Here is a 20296-nt window from a genome sequence, read left to right as displayed (position 1 = left end):
TCGCTCCATTCTTTCAACATGTGACAGTCTCGCCATCCCGGGAATTAACCACGTTAACCTAAGCTGCACGCCCTCAATAGCAAAAATGTCTTTCTTCAAATTTGGAGACCAAAACTGCACACAATACTCCAGGGCTCACCAGAGCCCTGTACAACTGCAGAAGGACCTCTTTGCTCCTACACTGAACTCCTCTTGTTATGAAGGCCAACGTTCCATTGGCTTTCTTCACTGTCTGTGGTACTTTCATGCTTACTTTCAGTGACTGATGTACAAGGACACCCAGATCTCGTTGTACTTCCCCTTTTCCTAACTTGACACCATTCAGATAATAATCTGCTTTCCTGTTCTTGCCACCAAAGTGAATAACCTCACATTTATCCACCTTAAACTGCATCTGCCATGCATCCGCCCAATCACCCAACCTGTCCAAGTCACCCTGCATCCTCATGGCATGCTACTCACATTTCACACTGCCACCCAGCTTTGTGTCATCTACAAATTTGTGAATGCTACTTTTAATGCCTTCATTTAAATCATTAATGTATTTTGTAAATAGCTGCAGTCCCAGCATCGAGCCTTGTGGTACCCCACGAGTCACTGCCTGCCATTCTGAAAGGAACCCGTTAATCCCGACTCTTTGTTTCCTGTCTGCTAACCAATTTTCTATCCATGTCAATACCCTACCATGTGCTCTAATTTTGCCTACTAATCTCCTATGTGGGACCTTATCGAAGGCTGTCTGAAAGTCCAGGTACACTACATCCACTGGCTCTCCCTTGTCCGTTTTCCTAGTTACATCCTCAAAAAATTCCAGAAGATTAGTCAAGCATGATTTCCCCTTCATAGATCCAAGCTGACTCAGAACGATCCTGTTACTGCTATTTTGTCTTTTATAATTGACTCCAGCATCTTCCCCACCACTGATGTCAGACTAACTGGTCTATAATTTCCCGTTTTCTCTCTCCCTCCATTCATAAAAAGTGGGATAACATTAGCTACCTTCCAATCCACAGAAACATTGGAATATGATCACCAATGGGTCCACGATTTCTTGAGCCACCTCCTTAAGTACCCTGACATGCAGACCATCAGGCCCTGGGGATTTATCAGCCTTCAGTCCCATCAGTCTACCCAACACCATTTCCTGCCTAATGTGAATTTCCTTCAGTTCCTCCGTCACCCTAGTACATCTGGGAGATTGTTTGTGTCTTCCTTAGTGAAGACAGATCCAAAGTACCTGTTCAACCCGTCTGCCATTCCCTTGTTCCCCAAAATAAATTCACCTGTTTCTGTCTTCAAGGGAGCCACATTTGTCTTAATTTTTTTTTTCCCTCTTCACATACCTAAAGAAGCTTTTACTATCCTCCTTTATATTCCTGGCTAGCTTACCTTCGTACCTCATCTTTTCTCCCCGTATTGCCTTTTTAGTTATCTTCTGATTCTCTTTAAAAGTTCCTCAATCCTATGGCTTCCCACTCATCTTTGCTATGTTATACTTCTCTTTCATTTTTATACTGTCCTTGACTTCCCCTGTCAGCCATGATCACCTCTTACTCCTCTTAGAATCTTTCTTCCTCGTTGGAATGAACTGATCCTGCACTTTCTGTATTATTCCCAGAAATACCCGCCATTGTTGTTCCACTGTCATCCCTGCTAGGGTCTCTTTCCAGTCAACTTTGGCCAGCTCCTCCCTTATGCCTCCATAGTCCTCTTTGCTCAACTGTAATACTGACACTTCTGATTTTCCCTTCTCCCTCTCAAATTGTAGATGAAAACATCTCATATTATGGCCACTACCTCCTAATGGTACCTTTACCTTGAGTTCCCTTATCAAATCCGGTTCATTGCACAACACTAAATCCAGAATTGCCTTCTCCCTGGTAGGCTCCAGTATAAACTACTCTAATTGTCACATATACACAGCACTGTGAAATTATTTTGTACAACCACAAATGCAAAAACAAATGCTAGAAAAGACAGTAGCAGTGTTGGCATGATCCAGAGAGCTGTTATCTGCTGGGTACTTAACCTTGAAGGTGTTAATTCAGGTGGCACCTGAAGTTTGTCCAACATATTTCTGAGCAGTGCAACAATCAAGTAATTCAAAACCTGTAATCCTTACAAGATCACTGTATTCAGCCAAATCTGACTCAAAGTGAAGGGATCTGGGGTTTACACAGGGTCACGTCTCCAGAGTGTTTAATTGTCAGTTACAAGAACGTGCAGATACTGGGAATCTTCAAAACATAACACTCAGTGGTCAGGCAGCATCTGTGGAGGGAATGAACAGATGACACTTCGGGGCAGGACCTTGCTTTAGATGGGCAAAGAGTCCCCGTCTCAAAACGTCCATTCCCTCCACAGATGCAGTGCTAACCAGCCAGCGGAAAGGTTGTGCATGATTACAATCAAGCCGTCCACAGCGCACAGATACAAAATAACGGGAATAACGTTGAGTGCAACTAAACTAGTGCAACTCTTCCAGCTTTCTCAGTCAATCAGTCTGAAGAAGGGTCCCGGCCCAAAACGTCAAATATCCATGCTCTCCAGAGATGCTACCTGACCCACTGGGATACACCTGCACTTTGTGTCTTTTTTTTTAAACCAGCATCTGCAGTTTCTTGTGTCCACACAGTTAATTCGCCCTACCTCATAGCTTGTTTTTACAGCTTATATCGTGAAACGTCACCCACCTTGGTGGGAACAGATCCTGTGCTGTCTCTGTGAAAAATAAAGAATTCGAACTCCACTTTTTCTTGCTATTTTTTTTTCTGTGATAAACAATCAGGCACAGCAGATAGTCAGTAAATTTGAGCTGAATGCTCAATGATTCTTCCCGGCCGCTGTTGTGTGAAGGACGGGATTACATCTCGACCAATGTCATACATGAGAACAACCTTCCTGACTGCTGGATAGTATTCAGTGAAGCAATCATTTGTCATTGCCCCAGAATTCTAACGAGTGCTGGAGACTACCGAGCACCAACTGCTTACTAATCCCATCGAGCGAAGGCTCGCACATTCACACTAACACAGCAGATTATGCTGCACCTTCAGGGTGGCACGGCTGGTCGAGCCGCTACCTCACGGTGTCAGAGACCTGGTTTCGATCCCGACCTCAGGCGCTCTCTGCGCGGAGTTGTCACGTTCTCCCTGTGACTGCACGGGTTTCCTCCGGGCGCTTGGGTTTCCTCCCACATCCCAAAGAGGTACAGGGTTTGTAGGTTAATTGGCCTGTAATTCCCACCCAAATTGTGCAGGGCACGGGTGAAGCACAAAATGTATACACTGTATACACTGGAATTTAGAAGGATGAGAGGAGATCTTATCAAAACGTATAAGATTATTAAGGGGTTGGACACGTTAGAGGCAGGAAAAATGTTCCCAATGTTGGGGGAGTCCAGAACCAGGGTTAAGAATAAGGGGTAGGCCATTTAGAACTGAGATGAGGAAAACCTTTTCAGTCAGAGAGTTGTGAATCTGTGGAATTCTCTGCCTCAGAAGGCAGTGGAGGCCAATTCTCTGAATGCATTCAAGAGAGAGCTAGATAGAGCTCTTAAGGATAGCAGAGTCAGGGGGTATGGGGAGAAGGCAGGAACGGGGTACTGATTGAGAATGATCAGCCATGATCACATTGAATGGCGTTGCTGGCTCGAAGGGCCGAATGGCCTCCTCCTGCACCTATTGTCTATAAAACATTACGTGCTGCCCACCCACAGAGTGAATGATAAAGTGGGATAACATAGAACACGTGTGGTGGGCATGGACTCGGTGGGCCGAAGGGGCAGTTTCCATGCCATGTCTCTAAACTAAACAAAAAGACGAGGCCTCCAATAAATTAAAACAAAATGGGAAATATCGTGGAATATTTCCATGTTCATTCTGGTGGGAACGTTCTCTCACCTCAGGTGTATTTCCCTGATCACTTCTGCCATTTTCAGGATGAACTCTACCAGGAGTCTGTAAGGCGTAGATTCGGTGTAGTGAGGCTGGAAGACCAGTCACATTGCTTACAGCAGCTGAGAAACTAGTAACGCAAAACTTTATACAAAATTCAGTGGCATTTAAATGATTCTTGGTTACCCATATGGATATGCAGGGAATGGAGATACAAATTATAACCAGGCAGATAAGTGATGGTCTTGGCATCATGATCGGCACAAACATTGTGGGCCAAAGGGCTTGTTCTTGTACTGTGCTGCTCAATATTTTATGTTCTATTTCAAATGCATTTTATTGTATTTTTGCAGAATTCCCAAATTTAAAAAAAAACCCACTTTAAATATCCTCCTCCATTGCCAAGATTTCAGGGATGGATAGGCACCTAGTGAGTTTCTTGCAGGGACACAGATTGTAGAACTAAGCCTTCTCTATCATTTGCCAGCCTCAAATTGACACATTATGAGCTGCCCAACCTTGCCAGAAACATGTCAGATGCAGACAAAAAAACGAGCAGGTATGCATCAATGCACATCCCAGCCCGTCTCTAGCTCCTGTGTGCCCAAATTATTCGCAGTAACGTTAGTGCTGAGAATTGGTGGCTAATTGTGTCCCCTGTCCGCTGGTAACGCTGCAATGTTTCCAATGAGCTCCGCTTCATGCTTACAACAATATTATTGAAGAAATAGGTGAACAGTATCACTGAAACCCTGTCACATGTGGGTCCATACTTCGAACGGGAAACTCGCGATGTGAAGTCACATCATTATCTTTCCCACGTGGGACCATTGTCGGGGAGGATTTATAATTATTTTGAATATTTTAGGATTTAGTTATATTTAGTTTAGATGAACAGCGTGGAAACAGACCCTTTGGCCCACCGAGTCCAGCGATCCCCGCACACTAGGGCTATCCTACACACACTAGGGATCATTTACCATTTTCACCAAGCCAATTAGACAACAAACCTCGCAGGGTGTGGGAGGAAACCGAAGCACCCGGACAAAATCCATGCAGGCCACAGGGAGAATTTACAAACTCCATACGGACAGTACCCGTAGTCAGGATCGAACCTGGGTCTCCGGCGCTGGAAGAGAGCCCCCGTGCCACCCCCTTTTCCTTCATTTTAAGCTTCGAAGAGGTTTACCAGAAAGCTGCCTGGATTAGAGTACATTTGCTGCAAGGAGAAGTTGGACAAACTTGGATTGTTTTCTCTGGAGCATCAGAGGTTGAGAGGAGACCTGATAGGTTATATAATTATGAGAGGCACAGATATGGTACAGTCAGAACCTTTTTTCCCTAGGGTGGATATGTCATAGAGGTCAAAGCTTTAATGTGAGTGGGGCAAAGTAGATATAGAGGGCAAGTAGATATTTGTTTAAAAACACAGAGAGTGGTGGGTGCCTGGAATGCACTGCCAAGGGGTGGCGGTGGAGGCAGACTTGATAGAAGCATTTAGGAGGCTCTTACATGGGCACATGCATGTGCAGGGAACGGAGAGATATGGATTACGTGCAGGCAGTGATTAGTTTAACTTAGTTTAGTTTAGAGCTGCAGCATTGAAACAAGCTCTACAGCCCACCGAGTGCATGCCGACCATCGGACACCCACTCCCGACACACTCGGGCAATAGACAGAGGCAAGTTAACCTACAAACCTGCACGCATCTTTGGGATGCGGGAGGAAACAGGAACACACGGAGGAATCCCACATCTTCACGGGGTGAACGTGCAAGCTCCGCACAGACAGCAGCCGAGGTCAGAATCGGAGCCGTGTCTCTGGCGCAGTGAGGCAGCAGCTCTGTGAGCTGCGCCCACTGTGCCGCTCCAGATGCAGCATCACGTTCAGCACCGGCATGGTGGGCCGAAGGGCCTGTTCCTGTGCTGTACTGTTTTACCTTCTGAACGCAACTTGGCAACTGCTTTTGAAAATGGAAAGTTGGTTTTGGGGAATTCAAGAGACAAGGAGGCAGCCCACCATTACAATTCTCCTCTGCCGCTTTCACCCTGCCGAATTCTCAGGCAATGTTAATTCCAAAGGGGTGGCACAGCAGTGCAGTGGTAGAGTTGCTGCCTTACAGTGTCAGAGACCCGGCTCGATCCTGACAATGGGTGCTGTCTGTACGTAGTTTCTATGTTCTCCCCGAGACCACGCGGGCTTTCTCCGGTTACCTCCCACACTCCAAGGACGTTCAGGTTTGTAGGTTATTTGGCTTGGGTAAAATTGTAAATTGTCTCAAGTGTGTAGGATAGTGCTAGTGATAACTGGTCGGCATGGTATTTTTTCACAAAATGCTGGAGTAACTCAGCAGGTCAGGCAGCATCTCGGGAGAGAAGGAATGGGTGACGTTTCGGGTCGAGACCCTTCTTCAGACTGAAGAAGGGTCTCGACCCGAAACGTCACCCATTCCTTCTCTCCCGAGATGCTGCCTGACCTGCTGAGTTACTCCAGCATTTTGTGAATAAATGCCTTCGATTTGTACCATCTTCTGCAGTTATCTTCTTATACTACTGGTCGGCATGGACCTGGTGGGCCGAAGGGCCTGTTTCCGCGCTGTATTCTCTAAAGTCTAAAAAGTCTAAAGAAAATAATGAGGAGCCACTGAACAAATTCCCACGTGTCTGAGGGAAGGGTTAAGCCCATCTTGTCCGTCCGGTTGGGAGAGAAGGAGCTGCAGCCGTTGGGTTAAAAATCCTGCGAGGTTTGTGTGTTGCCGTTGCTGCGTTTCAGGCCCCTGCACGCTTGCTGAGGTCAGCTCATTTTCATTAAACTGCAACCTGCTCATTAATTAATTACTCATTAAGCTAATCATAGCCGGTGTACTTCACATCAGGAGTCAGGGAGCGTCCTGTAATTACAGAGAGGACGGCAGTTCGTGCAGCGGTGATTGGGAGCACGAGAGACCGTGATATCATTATTACAGGCAGTAACAGAGAACATGGGAGCTGGACTGTGAAAGCATGTTCTGTAATGATTGGGGTTGGTCAGGAAAGGTCACTGTTTTTATACAAAGCGTTCTGCAGTAACAATAAGCATGCAAGACAGAATTCTTCAGTTTCAAACTTTACCAGTGTGCTGTTTTGGTTGGAGAGTCAAGTCAAGTCAATTTTATTTGTATAGCACATTTAAAAACAACCCACGTTGACCAAAGTGCTGTACATCAGTGCAGGTACTAAAAATGAACATACAATGGCACACGAACATAACAGCACATACATAAACAGTTCACAGCGCCCCCTCAGAGGGCCTCAAACGCTAAGGAGTAGAAATAGGTTTTGAGCCTGGACTTAAAGGAGTCAATGGAGGGGGCAGTTCTGATGGGGAGTGGGATGCTGTTCCACAGTCTAGGTGCTGCAACCGCAAAAGCGCAGTCACCCCTGAGCTTAAGCCTAGACCACGGGATAATCAGCAGCCCCAAGTCGGCCGACCTGAGGGACCTGGAGATAGAGTGGTGGGTTAGATTTTTGATATGGGGGGGGCAAGCCCGTTTAGGGCTTTGTATGTGAATAGGAGGAGCTTGAAGTTGATTCTGTACCGTACTGGGAGCCAGTGGAGAGAGGCCAGAATCGGGGTGATGTGGTCCCTTTTACGGATACCCGTCAGGAGTCTCGCTGCGGCGTTTTGGACCAATTACAGGCGGGACAGGGATGATTGGCTGATCCCAGTGTATAGGGAGTTGCAGTAGTCTAGGCGGGAGGAAATGAATGCGTGGATGATTTTTTCAAGGTCGTCAAATTGGAGGAATGGTTTGATTTTAGCTATGTTACGAAGCTGGAAGAAGCTGGCTTTTACCACAGCGTTGACTTGCTTGTCAAACTTTAATGCAGAGTCAAATATCACGCTGAGGTTTTTGACATGCGGTTTGACTAGGGAGGATAGGCTTCCAAGGCTGCCTGTTATCGTTTTGATGGAGTTGGGGGGGCCGAATAGGATGACCTCAGATTTGCTCTCGTTTAGTTGAAGGAAGTTCTGTGCCATCCAACATTTTATGTCCTCAAGGCAGTGCATGAAGCTGATTAAATTTGACCGGTTGTTGGGTTTCAGGGGGAGATAAAGCTGTGTGTCATCTGCATAGCAGTGGAAAGAAATGCCGTGCCTTTGAATGATTTGGCCAAGGGGGAGCATATACAGAGAGAAGAGAATGGGGCCTAGGATGGAGCCTTGTGGAACCCCGCAGGAGAGGCTAGCTGGGGAGGAGAAATAATTGCCTATGTTGATGGAGAAACTCCTATTTTTGAGGTAGGAAAGGAACCAGCTCAGGGCAGTGCCTTCAACGCCAACCCCGTACTGGAGACGGTCAATAAGGATAGTGTGATCAACTGTATCGAACGCTGCGCTGAGGTCGAGAAGGAGCAAGATTGCACAGTCGCCCGTGTCGATGGCGAGAAGCAGGTCTTTGTGTACCTTCAACAAGGCAGACTCTTTGCTGTGGTGGGCCCTGAAACCTGACTGGAAACTTTCCAGGATGGTATTTTGGTGTAGGTAAGGCAGTAGTTGATTTAGAATTACCTTTTCAAGGACTTTTGACAGGAATGGCAGTTTGGAAATAGGCCTGTAGTTGCTAGGCAAGGTGGGGTCTAGGTTAGGTTTTTTCAGGAGGGGCTGAAACAGGTTGGAACAGTGCCAGTGGCCAAAGAACTGTTGATTATAGAGAGGATGCTGGGACCGGCTATTGCAATGACATCCTTCAGAAGGGCAGTGGGGACAGCGTCAAGGGGGCAGGTTGCTGGTTTCATAGTGGAGACAAGCTTTGCAAGGGAGGATAGAGTGACGGGTTGGAAACAGTCCAATTTAGATGAACAGATCAGTGAGACAGCTAGGTCACGGGTGGGAGGGGAAACATTCGTTCTAATGTTCTCAACTGGAGAGGGTGCAGTAGAGGATGGTTTTACGAGATTGTACACGAAACAAAGATTTTCACTGTCCTTCGGTACGTGGCTACATGTGACAATAAAATATCATCAGCATCAGAGGTTTACCAGAATGCTACAAACAAGGAATGACAGATGCTGGTCGACAAAAATGATCTAAAGTGCCGGGGTAACTCAGCGGGTCAGTCGGCATCTCTGGAGAACATGCGCAGTTCTGTTCAACTTTATATCTGCTCACAGTGGAATAATGTAGACATCAGATACTAGTTTGCCAAAAAAAAAGACACAAAGTGCTGGAGTAACTTGCTGAGTCTGGAAGTACCTGTACAATCAGTAGGGTCTAGAATGGTCTCCGAAACTTCACCTATCCGTGTTCTCCAGAGATGCTGCCTGACCCGCTGAATTGCTCCAGCACTTTGTGGGGGGGGGGTTTCCGGGGCTACCTGAAGTGAGAGAAATCAATATTCATATCACTGGGCTGTAAGCTGCCCAAGCGAAATATGAGATGCCGTTCCTCCAATTTGAGTTTAGCCGCACTGACAATGGAGGAGACCGAGGACAGAAAGGTCTGTGTAGGAATGGGAAGGAGAATCAAAGAGTCCAGCAACCGGGAGATCGGGTTGGTTCAGGCGGGCTGAGCGAAGGTGATTCGCGAAACGATCGCATAGTCTGCGTTTGGTCTCGCCGACGCATGAGAGTCCACATCTTGAACAACAGATACAGTAGATGAGGTTGGAGGAGGTGCAAGTGAACCTCTGCCTAACCTGTCGGGATATCTGGACAGAGTTGAGGGAGGCGGTATAACGACAGGTGTTGCATCCTCTGCGGTTGCAGGGGAATGTACCTGGGGAGGGGGTGGTTTGGGTGGGAAGGGATGAGTTAATCAGGGAGTTGCGGAAGGCGGAAAAGGGCAGAGATGGGAAGTGGCTAGTGGTGAGATCCCGTTGGAGGTGGCGGAAATTTTGGAGGATTATGTGTTGTACGTGATGACTGATGGGGTGGAAGGTTAGGACTAGGGGGACTCTGTCTCTGTTGGGACTAGGAGGAGGGGGAACAAGGGCGGAGCTGCGGGGTACCGAGGAGACACGAGTGAGGGCCTGATGGGAGAGGGGAACCCCCGTTTCCTAAAGAATGAGGACATCTCCGATGTTCTGGTATGGAACACCTCATCTTGGGCACAGATGCGGCATTGATGGGGGAATTGGGAGTAGGGGATTGAGTCTGCAGGAAGCAGGGTGGGAAGAAGTGCAGTCGAGATAGTTGTAGGAGTCAGTGGATTTGTAATAGACGTCAGTCAGTAGTCTATTTCTTGTGATGGAGATTGTGAGATGAAGAAAGGGGAGGGAGGTGTCAGAGGTGGTCCAAGTAAATTTGAGTGCAGATGAAAATTGGTGGTGGTTGATGAAGTCCATGAGTTCTGCATGGGTGCAGGAGGTAGCACCGATGCAGTCATCAATGTAGTGGAGACAGAGTTCGGGGATCGGGCCAGTGTATGCCTGGAACAGAAATTGTTCAACGTACCTGACAAAGAGGCAGGCATAGCTGGGGCCCATGCGGGTGCCCATAGCTACGACTTGGACAAGGAGGAAGTGGGAGGAGTTAAAGGAGTTGTTGAGGGTGAGGACCAGCTCCGCTGGGCGGAGTAGAGTGTTAGTAGAGGGAACTTGTATGGTTCTGCGGTCGAAGGAAAAACGGAGGGCTTTAAGGCCTTCCTGGTGGGGGGATGGAGGTGGAGAGTGACTGAATCGTTGAATAAAACCTGTTTCGAAATAAGTGTAAAATCTCAGAAAAATTCTGCCTCAGTGAGGAAGTTTTCAAGCCAATTATGAAAGTATTAATGCTGCCTTCCTTATGTTTTGTATTGCTAAATAGTAATTGGCGCATTACTGTGCAGAAATAAACTTTATAACCACCTAAAGCAGCTCAAGGTGTCGGAAGGAACTGCAGATGGGCAACTTACAACCCAGCGGTATGAACGTTGATTTCTCCAATTTCAAGTAATTCCTGCATTTCCTGGATGTTGCCAGGACTCGAGGATCTGAGCTTGAGGAGAGGTTGAGCAGGCTGGGACTTTATTCCCTGGAGCACAGAAGGATGAGGGGTAATCTTATAGAAGTGTATAAAATCATGAGGACAGATCGGGTAGAAGCACAGAGTCCCTTGCCCAGAGTAGGGGAATCAAGAATCAGAGGGCATAGGTTTAAGGTGAAGTGGGAAAGGTTTATAGGAATCACAAAGGGTGGTGGGTGTATGAAACAAGTTGCTGGAAGAGGTAGATGAGGGAGGGACTATGGCAATGCTTAAGAAACAATTAGACAGGTACATGGATAGGACAGGTTTAGAAGGGTATGGGTCAAACGCAGGCAAGTGGGACAAGTGTAGATGGAGCATGTTGGTCGGTGTGGGCAATTGGGCTGAAGGGACTCTTTTCACTCTGTATGACGATGACTCAATTCACTGCCTTAGACTGTAAAGTATTCTTTTGACCTTCAGATTAAATTTTAATTGACCCCGATTTGACGTGGAGGGTTCCCACACCTTCACTGTTAACTGATGTTCACACGGATGAAATCACAAAGTTTTGGTTTATTCAGATAAGGCAAGTAACTGAATTGGAAACAGGGCTCATTAATTGGACCTTAACAGTCCACTTCATTAACTCCACTGCAAGATGAGCTTCTCAAATTTAAGTCCCTTAACAGCAATGAGCATGAGTTCTCCAAATTGCTATGTAACTGCACAAGGTAAACAGCGTGGTAGAAACAAAGAACTGCAGATGCTGGCTTATACCAAAGATAGATACAATGTGCTGGAGTAACTCAGCTAGTCGGGCAGCATCTCTTGAGAAAAAGGATGGGTGACCTTTTTTGGTTGGGATCCTTCTTCAGGCTGAAAGTAGGTTTGTGGGGGTAGAGGAGGTGTGTGTGTGTGTGGGGGGGGGGGGGGTGAAGTGGGGTGGAGGAGGGGGAGGGGGGGGGAGGCAAAAATAGATCAGGACCAGCCACAAATGACCTAAGGCAGGGCGGTGCCTGGCAGGTCTATTGTCGGCTAGGGAAAGTGTGATCTTAAGAGAAACAATGTGGGGAACTGTGGAATTGGTTAAAAAAGACTAGGGAGTAGGAAGGGACCAAGGAGGGAGGGGGGAGGGGAGAGTAGCATGAGATGAAGTTTTAAAAAACTAGAAGGCATAGGCTTAAAATGATTGCTATTCTTGCTATTGAGGACGTGCAGCATAGGTTTACTAGGTTAATTCCCGGAATGGCGGGACTGTCATATGTTGAAAGACTGGAGTGACTAGGCTTGTATACACTGGAATTTAGAAGGATGAGAGGAGATCTTATCGAAACGTATAAGATTAGTAACGGGTTGGACACGTTAGAGACAGGAAACATGTTCCCAATGTTGGGGGAGTCCAGAACAAGGGGCCACAGTTTAAGAATAAGGGGTCGGCCATTTAGAACTGAGATGAGGAAAAACTTTTTCAGTCAGAAAGTTGTGAATCTGTGGAATTCTCTGCCTCAGAAGGCAGTGGAGGCCAATTCTCCGAATGCATTCAAGAGAGAGCTAAATAGAGCTCTTAAGGATAGCGGAGTCAGGGGGTATGGGGAGAAGGCAGGAACGGGGTACTGATTGAGAATGATCAGCCATGATCACATTGAATGGCGGTGCTGGCTCGAAGGGACGAATGGCCTCCTCCTGCACCTATTGTCTATTGGGAAGAGATTTAAGAAGGACCTCAGGAGTTACTTTTCCACTGAGAGGGCAGTCAGTGTCTGGAACGAGCTGCCAGAGCAAGTTATAGAAGCAGATACAATTATGACTTTTCCAATATATTTTGACAGATAAGAATAAGAAGGGTTTAGAGGCCTATGAGCAAATGCAGGAAAAGGGGACTCGCCCAGTATGCCAATGTTGTTGAAGTGGCATAGTGGCGAAGTTGCACCAGAGGACTGGTGTTGACCCTGACGACATGCTGTCTAGATGGAGTTTGCACATTCTCCTTGTGACCACGTGGGTTTTCTCCGTGTGCTCCAGTTTCCTCACACATCTCAAATATGTGCAGGTTTGTAGGTTAATTGGCCTCTGCAAATTGTTCCTAGTGCGTAGGATAGAACTAGTGTATGGGTAATCGTTGGTCAGTGTGGTGAAAGAAAATAACTGCAGATGCTGGTACAAATTGAAGGTATTTATTCACAAAATGCTGGAGTAACTCAGCAGGTCAGGCAGCATCTCAGGAGAGAAGGAATGGGTGACGTTTCGGGTCGAGACCCTTCTTCGGTCGGCCAAAGAGCCCTTTTCCACGCTGTATCTCTAAAACAAATGCCTTGGACAATAGACAATAGACAATAGGTGCAGGAGGAGGCCATTCGGCCCTTCGAGCCAGCACCGCCATTCAATGTGATCATGGCTGATCATTCGGAAGAAGGGTCTCGACCCGAAACGTCACCCATTCCTTCTCTCCCGAGATTCTGCCTGACCTGCTGAGTTACTCCAGCATTTTGTGAATAAATCGATTTGTACCAGCATCTGCAGTTATTTTCTTATATTATTCTCAATCAGTACCCCGTTCCTGCCTTCTCCCCATACCCTCTGACTCCGCTATCCTTAAGAGCTCTATCTAGCTCTCTCTTGAATGGACAAGATGGGCCGAAGGGCCTGGTACCGCTTTCTGACACTTTAACTAATTTAGATGATGAAACACATTTTTCTCCAACTTACCTGATCTATTCCCATCATGACTTTGTACAACTTGATGAGATCATCCCTCATCCTCCTGCACTCCAAGAAATAAAGCCCTAGCCTGCTCAACCTCTCCCTATAGCTCAGGCCCTCGAGTCCCAGCAACATCCTTGTAAATCCTCTGATCGTTTTTATTTCAGACGTTCAGCATCTGCAGTATTTTGCTTCTGGCCAATCCAAGTTCAACCAAGGGACAGATGGATGGATGCTATGCAACCTCTTACTGGCTAAGTGCTTTGCAACTGACCGAGGAGTTGAAGTAATGCTTCCAGAACATGAACAGAGGTTGCCTTTAGCACCATTACATGGACATACACTGTTAATACATGCACATTACAAATTCATTGCCAGTAAAACATGGAAAAACTCACACACCTGAACAGATTTGTATCAACAAAAACAACATATGCCTTGTTACCAAGTGAAATTGCTCCAGTGAAGCCTTAATCATTTATACAAATTCATTACACTGAATTTTATACAAATTTTATTCTGTGAGTTGAACACAACTTGTTTATACATAGTGTAGGAAGGAAGTGGTTTAAATCGAAGATAGACACAAAAAGCTGGACAGTAAGCTAGACAGTAAAAAGTAACTCAGCGGGACAGGCAGCATCTCTGGAGAGAAGGAATGGGTGATGTTTCGGGTCGAGACCCTTCAACATCACCCATTCCTTCTCTCCTGTCTGTCCCGCTGAGTTACTCCAGCTTTTCGTTTCTATCGTTTTTTTTATACATAGGGTGGTGGGTGTATGGAACAAGTTTCTGGAAGTGGCAATAAAGGCAGGTACTATCGCAACGTTTAAGAAACATTTAGACAGGTACATGGATAGGATAGGTTTAGAGGGATATGGGTCAAACGCGGGACAAATGTAGATGGGACATGCTGTTTGGTGTAGGCAAGTTGAGTCGAAGGGCCCGTTTCCATGCTGGATGACTCGATGAATACACAGAATATTTAAGTTTTCAGCCCAACCAAACACAATGAAACAATGAGCACCTCCTCAGATTGCACGGTAGCACAGCGGTAGAGTTGCTGCTTTACAGCGAATGCAGCGCCGGAGACACAGGTTCGATCCTGACTATGTGTGCTGCACTGTAAGGAGTTTGTACGTTCTCCCCGTGACCTGCGTGGGTTTTCTCCGAGATCTTCGGTTTCCTCCCACACTCCAAAGACGTACAGGTATGTAGGTTAATTGGCTGGGTAAATGTAAAAATTGTCCCTAGTGGGTGTAGGATAGTGTTAATGTACGGGGATCGCTGGGCGGCACGGACTTGGTGGGCCGAAAAGGCCTGTTTCCGGCTGTATATATATGATATGATATGATATGATATTGTGTCACAGATGCTGGAATAACTCAGTGGGTCAGGCAGCATCTCTGGAGGAAATGGATAGGCGACGTTTTGGGTCGGGACCTTTCTTCAGACTGATTGTATGGATGCAGCCTGACCCACTGAGTTACTCCGCACCTAGTTCTTTTTTTGGTGCACCAGCATCTGCAGTTATTAGTGTCTACATCATTCCACTATGAGCAAATGTAAAGTTGACCATAACTGGGCATTAGCATGGCTCAAATTTGCAGAGATATGGGCAATGTCATATCCAAATAAAGCTTATGATCCATCCTCGATTTCCATTAAAAAGTGCCAGATTTGTACATCTGTATGTTGGCCTCGAAGTTGAAAGGTGCACTTCCCTTTGTTGTCATGTCACACAGATCATTAACTGACGGTGAAATACTTTGTGGCTTTGAGCAGATATCAGATGCCCCCAGAAGCTGGACCTTCTACCTGTTTGAAGGTAGGGTTGTGGTAGGGTGAATGTTTATGGAAGAGTTGGCACGGTGGCGCAGCGGTAGAGTTGCCGCCTTACAGCGAATGCAGCACCGGAGACCCGGGTTCAATCCTGACTACGGGTGCTATCTGTACGGAGTTTGTACGTTCTCCCCGTGACCTGCGTGGGTTTTCTCCGAGATCTTCGGTTTCCTCCCTCACTCCACAAAGACTTACAGGTGTGTGGGTTAATTGGCTTGGTAAATGTAAAAAATGTCCCTAGTGTGTGTAGGATAGTGTTAATATGTGGGGATCGTTGGTCATCGCGGACCCAGCGGGCCAAAGGCCCGGTTTCCACGTTAAATCTCTAAACTAAAGTTCTTGGTCATTGGCTAAACGTACAAATGAAATGCCATAGAAGTTCTGGAAAGATGGTGTAAACCCAGTTTTCTGCACTTATTCTTTGTAAGTTAATCGTTAAATGTTACTAATTCATGCATCAGCTCTGTTGTCAATTCCTTTGGAGATCTGCTTAATAATGGACTTTGGAAGTATGCTTCTATTTCATCACGGAATGGACAGATTAGAGAAAGCTTACTCTTAATAAAAGAGACCATCTCTTATCTACCGGCACATTATCTACATCCCTCCATTCCCTGCAAATCCAGATGCAAATCAAAAAGCCTAATAAATGCCACAAGAGTTTACTCCAGCACCTTCTATGCAAGATTCCAGCATCTGCAGTTCACAGTGTCATTATTCTAATGTGACTGGTAGTTTTAATTATCTCAATTTTCAATCGAATCCTTCTAATTCTTCACAAGCGAAGAGGTAACACATTTTGGTGGCTATAACAACTTTGCACCATAAACAAAGATTCAGTCATCCAAAAATCTTCACAACATCAACACCCTTGACTGCTCTTGCTCATACTGTAGTTGCACAAGATTGTTCCTAAAAAACCCCACAGCGGAATTCAATGATCTGAAATAAGGGCCCAACTATTAATAATGATTGTATCAGTTTTGCTTTACTTTTGGATTCAGTATGTGGAAGTGCTGATTCAGGCATCAAATTCCACATCAAATTAATTGGACATTTCTCAACTGCAACATTTTCTAGCCAGGTTCACAACAGTCCCCAAGGAAAGACAAAAAGTGTAGGATGGAACTGCCGATGCTGGTTGGTACTGAAGATAGACACAAAATGCTGGGGTAACTCAGCGGGCCAGGCAGCACCTCTGGAGAAAAAGGAATAGGTGACTTTCTGGGTCAGAACCCTTCTTTAGACTGCAAGTAGAGGTGGGGGTTTGGGGGGAAATAAACTGGAGGCGAGAAAAGGCCAGAACAAATCAGACGACCTCAGGAAGGGTGGAATAATATAAGAAAATAACTGTGGATGCTGGTACAAATCGAAAGTATTTATTCACAAAATGCTGGAGTAACTCAGCAGGTCAGGCAGCATCTCGGGAGAGAAGGAATGGGTGACGTTTCAGGTCGAGACCCTTCCTCCGAGTCTGAGGAAACGTCTCGACCCGAAACGTCGCCCATTCCTTCCCTCCCGAGATGCTGCCTGACCTGCTGAGTTACTCCAGCATTTTGTGAATAAATACCTTCAGGAAGGGTGGAGCTCGTCATGGCCAATTGTTGGCTGGGGAAGATGTGACAACAAGAGGGATACAAGGATGTGAACAATGGAACTGGTAGGACAACTGGAATGGGAGAGGGGGAGGGGAAGAGGGGGACAGGGAGGAAATACACAAGTTACTCGAAATGAAAGAAATCAACATTAATACCCCTGAGTTGTAAGCTGTTGCAAGATGCAAAAAATTAGATATGAGGACAGAAAGGGAATGGGAGTTAAAATGTTTGGCAACAGCTATGTACTGGTGGGGGACTTTGGAGAAGGGTGCCCCTCCACTCTGGAAATAAAACTCATGGCTTGCATTTACGATGCAGAAGTGCTTTTGAGAGCAGTTTGCCTGCAATCTAATTAGCATTGTAGTCATGGCCAAATATCCTTTAGCAATGTGCAGTCACAGGTACAACAATTTATTTCAATAAAGCTCTCAGAGTGCTCGCCATTCTTGGAGCAACGCGGCATTCATCTGACTGAATATAGGCAGAAGTGTCTAAAGACTCCTGACACCACAATATTTTATTTAAATAAATCAATTTGTTTACTGGTTGATTTCGCTTCGAAAGCACGAGATGAATTCTCCCACCGTTTGATGATAGAGGAGCCGATGGCATAGAGGAAGGCAAGGTCATAGTTCCTCTCAGGCTCCGGGAACAATGAGGCTTCGAACAGTGCACAGAGAGCTTCACACAATCAGAGCAAATGTGAATACAAAAGGCAGGCAAATTAATGCAGGGCAAGGTGCCCACCGATTAGAGATTTCAGCAGCCATTAAAAATAGAAAAGTTGTAGTTTACACATAATTGAGAGATTTATTTTTGAGATACAGCTTGGAATTAGCATGTAATACAGCCCTTCAGCCCACCGAGCCTTTGCTGACCATGAAGCCCAACTTTTATCTGCCTGTGCATAATCAATATCCCTCATTCTCTACCCATCCAAGTGCCTACCCAAAAATCTCTTAAAATGCCACTATTATATCCCCGTCCACCTCCAGCGTTCCAGGTGTACACCACCCTCTGTACAGAAAACGTCCCGCACATCTATATACTAAATCTCTCGTTTGTTTGTTTATTTGTGATCAAACAAGAGCCAAAACGGTACACGATAGCGTGACAATTTTAGGCCCACCTTACTCACCGTCATCGCTTTAAAGGTGAAGCAAGTAGTTTTATTGAAATCGGTGTTATATTTTTAAAGTTATTTACATTTTAAAGTTTAAATCTATCTCCTAGGAAGGGAGGAGTGAGGGGGAGGGAGGTGGATAAGGGGGGTTGAGGGGGATGGAGAGGTGGGGGGGGGAGGGAGGGGGGAGGAAGGTGGATAAGGGGGGTTGAGGGGGATGGAGAGGTGGGGGGGGGAGGGAGGGGGAGGAAGGTGGATAAGGGGGGTTGAGGGGGATGGAGAGGTGGGGGGGGAGGGAGGGGGGAGGGAGGGGGGAGGAAGGTGGATAAGGGGGGTTGAGGGGGATGGAGAGGTGGGGGGGGAGGGAGGGGGGAGGAAGGTGGATAAGGGGGGTTGAGGGGGATAGAGAGGTGGGGGGGGGAGGGAGGGGGGAGGAAGGTGGATAAGGGGGGTTGAGGGGGATAGAGAGGGGGAAGGGGAAGTGGGAAGAGGAGGGGGGAGGGTGAGGGGAGGGAGGGGGGTAGTAGAGGGTTGGAGAGGTTTGGGCCCAACGGGTCCACTTGGTCGAGTATCCTTTAAACCTTGCCCCTCTCACCTTGAAGCCATACCCAATAATATTTTATATTTCCAACTTTGGAAAAAGATTCTGACTGTCTACCTTATCTATGCTTCTCATAATTTATATACTATCAAGTCTCCCTGCTGTCTTCAGGGGAAACAATCAAAGACTGCCAGTAGCTAATAACTCCTAATCCAGGAATCATCCTGGTAAAGTGGAACATTAGCGTAGTGGTGACCATGAGAATCAGGTTTACATGTTTGGGGGCTTTTCATCTTCGAAGTTGTTATGTGATTCATAGTTTACACATAACGCTCAACCATAGAAGGTGAAAAAAAATGAGGAAAACTGGAGTATTTTAGCTTTCCACGGTTTTCCAGTTGTTTACTGCCAAGTTAGACCACCTATCGAAGCTGGACATTCTTTTTCCCCATCACCAGCAGACTGTGGCTATGGGTGTATGCCATCTACAAAATGCACTAAAATTAATCACTAAGGCAGCTCCGATAGCAACGAGAAAGGCAAGAAACTGTACCTGCAGATGTTGGATTCCTGAGTAAAACACACAGTGCTGGAGTAACACGATGGGTCAGGCAGCATCTCTCGATATCATGAATAGTTGTTGTTTCGAGTCCAGACATTTCTTCAGATTTCTAGCATCTAGGTACTAACCTATCTCCTATCCATGTCCTCCATATAGGAGATAGGAGACCAATGAGTTACTCCTCGAAGGTATTTATTCACAAAATGCTGGAGTAACTCAGCAGGTCTGGCAGCATCTCAGGACAGAAGGAATGGGTGACGTTGAAGGGTCTCGACCCGAAACGTCGCCCATTCCTTCTCTCCCGAGATGCTGCCTGACCTGCTGTTACTCCAGCATTTTGTGAATAAATACCTTCGATTTGTACCAGCATCTGCAGTTATTTTCTTACACAAATGAGTTACTCCTGCACTGTGTGTTTTATTCGGTAAACTAAAGACTTTTAAGCTTAGGAGTGGCACATTGCACAGCAGTAGAACCTCACAGCACCAGAGACTCGAGTTGGATCCTGACTTCGGATGCTGTCTGTGTGGAGTTTGTACGTTCTCCCTGTGACCACGTGGGTTTTCTCCCAGTGGTCCGGTTTCCTCCCACATCCCAAAGACGTACAGGTTTGTAGGTTGACACTCAAAATGCAGGGATCGCTCAGCAGGTCAGACAGCCTGTCCCGCTGAGTTATTCCAGCATTTTGTGTGTCTGCCTTCGATTTAAACCAGCATCTGCGGTTCTTTCCTACACAGGTTAATTGGCTTCTGAAAATTGCCCCTAGTTTGGTAACTAGTGCATGGGGTGATTGTTGGTCAGTGTGGGCTCGGTGGGCCGATGGGCCTGTTTCCACGCTGTATCTCCAAACTTAAAATGTTGGGCAGGAGCACCACATTGTAATCTTGCTGTTTGCAGGATGCAAACTCGGAATATTTTTTGATCTCTTTTGTCTCATGTAAATAAAACATTGAGGTAATCTCTGGAAATGTTTATAATAATTGTTGGGAAGACCAGTCATGAAGAGGTGTGGGTGTAAACTCTTAACTTCCCACTCATTTTCGAAGTGATACAAAAATTAGTAGCTGAAAATAATACAGTTTATGCAAGTCATCACATGTTTAATTTA

The 20296-nt window shown here is 46.2% G+C and overlaps 1 protein-coding gene across 23 annotated transcripts in view; it reads right to left on the bottom strand.

The window, feature by feature from the left end:
• rbfox3a (RNA binding fox-1 homolog 3a) overlaps positions 1-20296 on the bottom strand; it is a 1329152-nt gene that overhangs the window by 1031598 nt on the left and 277258 nt on the right. The window contains exon 1 of one of the 23 annotated variants that reach the window (XM_078401068.1): positions 9132-9252. The exons of the other annotated variants lie outside the window; for them this stretch is intronic. The gene's annotated coding sequence lies outside the window, so the exon portion shown is untranslated. Of the gene's footprint in view, positions 1-9131; positions 9253-20296 lie in introns of those variants that run through there. 23 annotated transcript variants of the gene reach the window in all.

Source organism: Rhinoraja longicauda, chromosome 6 (assembly GCF_053455715.1).
Source record: "Rhinoraja longicauda isolate Sanriku21f chromosome 6, sRhiLon1.1, whole genome shotgun sequence".
Taxonomy (NCBI): domain Eukaryota; kingdom Metazoa; phylum Chordata; class Chondrichthyes; order Rajiformes; family Arhynchobatidae; genus Rhinoraja; species Rhinoraja longicauda.
This window is presented reverse-complemented; position numbering and strand designations above follow the sequence as displayed.